Source organism: Salvelinus alpinus, chromosome 13 (genome assembly GCF_045679555.1).
Source record: "Salvelinus alpinus chromosome 13, SLU_Salpinus.1, whole genome shotgun sequence".
NCBI classification, from domain to species: domain Eukaryota; kingdom Metazoa; phylum Chordata; class Actinopteri; order Salmoniformes; family Salmonidae; genus Salvelinus; species Salvelinus alpinus.
The window spans coordinates 44,917,808-44,921,648 of NC_092098.1; positions in this window are offsets into that span (position 1 = coordinate 44,917,808).

The following is a 3,841-nucleotide window of genomic DNA, read 5'->3' on the forward strand; positions in this document are numbered from 1 at the left end:
CAGGTACACAACAGACAAAGTAAGTGCCATGACTCTTAAAGCATTGCATTCAATCTCCCTGTGTTTTCATTTATTTTCATAGTATATTTGATAAAAACAGCATATAACTGATACTTTTCCTTGAGTTCTGAACTGGTGCACATTGTTGTTCCAATAAAAGTTGTTATGGAAGGAAAGTATTTGAAAGAAAGCAAACAAGAGAAGGAACAGATGGCCATTGGAGGTTTTAATGCCGGAGCCAAACTGTTGCACTTTGGTAAATCTATGGGTTATAATCAGTGTTATGTAAACTGCGGACTGGATACACTGCGCCGTCTGCCTGCACTCCCTACGCACACAACATAAAATCAACCCTATACTATTATTCAGTACAAGCAGCCCTCTTCCTGAATCACCCACTCCAAAAAGACTGCTGACAGGAGACATTATCCATCAATGATGCATTATATATGCATTCATATGTTTTGCTAAACTGATTTATTTCTGGCTTGCGCGGTGAAGATGTTTTCTTTTCACACCGATATCAAGATGCTACATTAGAACTTGTATATTTGTAACTGTGAGTAATATGTTCAACAACATAAGTTGTGAAGGCATGAGAATGACACGAAACGTTCAGGTAAACTCACTTGAGAACGGACCCACAGACAATCCTCCTGAGGCAGGCGAGGGCAACCGGACGCTGTTGTTTACCAAGGTGGATGGTTGAGTAACTATTGGTGAATGACCCCTTGCCTACCTTGCACATGTGTTTCATAGCTCTGCAGTCGAATGTGTCCACAGTTTGTTGATCATACATTTAGTGCATGAGTCACCAAGATGGAACGTTATACACCTAATGACTTAATTAATAAAGAAAATATCCCCACTGAAACTTCTTTCCCCCTCACTGTGGATCTGTGGATGAGTCACAGACAGTGTCAGCTTGTGGCTGATTGCTGAGAACCCCCTTCCTTCACCACCAGTGGGAATCTGGTTGCTTCCTAAAACTGAGTGATTGAGTCCAGACTCAGTTAAGGCTCCCAAGTAGCACAGCGGTCTAAGGCTCTGTGCTAGAGGCGTCACTACAGACCCTGGTTCGATCCCGGGTTGTATCACAACCGGCCGTGATCGGGAGTCTCATAGGGCAGTGCACAATTGTCCAGGTTAGGGGGAGGTTTGGCCGGGGTAGGCCGTCATTGTAAAATAAGAATTTGTTCTTAACTGACTTGCCTAGTTAAATAAAGTTGTTTTTTTAAATGCTGCTCATGCAGACAGTGCACGTTTCACCATGGTTGGTACTGGCAGGTAGCTTCATAGAGAAATAGTTTGTCCTCAGTGATTCCCTATGCAGTGCAGTACTTTTAAGCAGGGCCCATAGGGAATAGTGTGCCATTTGGGACAGTCCCAAAAGCTTCATAGAAATATAGTCTTCCAGCGTGACAGCTATGAAGGTTTTCCTCAACATCCTTTAATAAAGAAGACATACGCATGTCTTTGTGCTTTTCAACGATACAATGGTGACCACTTTAGAGGAACAATGTGAGCAGGCGGTTAATATGAATACACACACACACACACACACACACACACACACACACACACAGAAACACACACTCACACACATAGATACAGACGCACACACACACACACACACACACACACACACACACACACACACACACACACACACACACACACACACACACACACACACACACACACACACACACACACACAGAAACACACACACACACACACATAGATACAGACGCACACGATACAGACACACACACACACACACACACACACACACACACACACACACACACACACACACACACACACACACACACACACACACATAGATACAGACGCACACGATACAGACACACACACACACACACACACACACACACACACACACACACACACACAGAAACACACACAGATACATACATACACACACACAAGATATATGGATAGTGAATGATAGTGAAAATGCTGTTAGGTGGCCTATATTGTACAAAAGACTTGTGGGGAATGTAGATAATGTAATAAAACAGCAAGGAAAGATGACATAATTCACTGGGCAACTGGCTATGGCTATTGTGTAGTAGATCATTATACTCATGTACTTTCCATTCAAAACCTTACTTCAGAAGCAGTGATTATATCTCTGTAACCCGCACATCAAACAAGGCACTTACATAAATGCTAGTCATCCATCACATTGATGTTTAGTCCTACTTTATCTCCACACTACACCACTGCTCCTCCTTCATTGAAGGAAACAACATGCAACTCTCAGAGATTGGGATTTTCTCGTTTGGGCGAAAGTCGGTCCTCTGTCATCTCCTCCATTGCCCGAAAACCGATAAGTGGTCGAGTGGTGGAGGATTGTGTTAATACCTTAGTATGCAAACGAAAGAGGGGTGTCTCTTCCTCTATACCCTCCCTTTGGCGAAGAAGCGCAAACGTATTTTACCCATAGAGAATGATAGAGGCCTCTAGTGGCCAAAAGGCCGGTCAGCGCCATTGAGGGCTTGTACCATTTTAATGTAGTCAACTGGGTGGGACTTCCAACTTCATTGGCTGATCCCTCCTTGTGACCTGTTGGAGTCATGTTCAACCGGATATCAGGAGGGATCAGCCAATACTGAAGAAGAAAATGTACTACTTCAGAATGGAGATAGTGTCAGTGGGACTGCCCATGCTGTCACAGACACTATAATGGCACAGATACAAAATATGAGTCATCTATCTATCTCTATGATCCTACCTGAGTCCTTCACTAAAAAGTTTTGAAATCTGCCGCACCCCCTTTGAATCAGCTATTATTTTCTCGAAGGTGAAAAGCATGCAAACATTTAAAAACGATATGCTATTTATCCTTTTATCTATAAAATGTATTGCACATCTAGCTACATTTGTTTTTATCACTTTATACATTTAATTTTGCATTCCACCCTGTAAACGTAATTTGCCTGATGACGCGCGATTGGAGAAGAAGTGTCATTTCATGCAAGCACATTTTCGTCTACTTTCCCTGTCCTCGCCGCCTCTCCTCGATTACCCTTGAACTTTTCAAAAGCAGGCCAGAGAAGATGGAGGAGAGAGGATGCAGGAGGTGAGCAAATCTAAATGAGGAAAGGCCATTGTCTTTTTGTTCGAACTCCGTGAAGGGTGTGATTTTCATTGGAAATAGACTTGATTGGCCACAAGCGGTCCGGTTTTGAACTGCCCATGGTGCTGAAATGACAGTTCGCCATACACTGCACTGTAGGCTCTCTCTCTCTCTCTCTCTCTCTCTCTCTCTCTCTCTCTCTCTCTCTCTCTCTCTCTCTCTCTCTCTCTCTCTCTCTCTCTCTCTCTCTCTCTCTCTCTCTCTCTCTCTCTCTCTCTCTCTCTCTCTCTCTCTCTCTCTCTCTCTCTCTCTCTCTCTCTCTCTCTCTCTCTCTCTCTCTCTCTCTCTCTCTCTCTCTATATATATATATATATGTGGGGACGCGGGAGAGAGAGAGAGAGAGTAAGATACATATATATATATTCCTCCCGCGTTCCCACACGCACACACAAACAAAATGAACTAGACAATACGTTACAATAACTTTAAGTCTGGTCAGAATTCTGCGTTTAGTTTTGAATAACGAGTTATGCACTTGCAGCATCAAACTAAGGTCGATGCATGTAGACTAGGCAACCTCACTATCTGTGTAAAGCACAAGAGAGACTGAGAGACAGAGAGCGAGAGCGACAGAGACGGGGGCGACAGAAACATTACTGAATACCCATAACTCATACATGCACATAACCACATATAAAGCAACACATACGTCCGGTTCCATTTCAAACGAGAGGA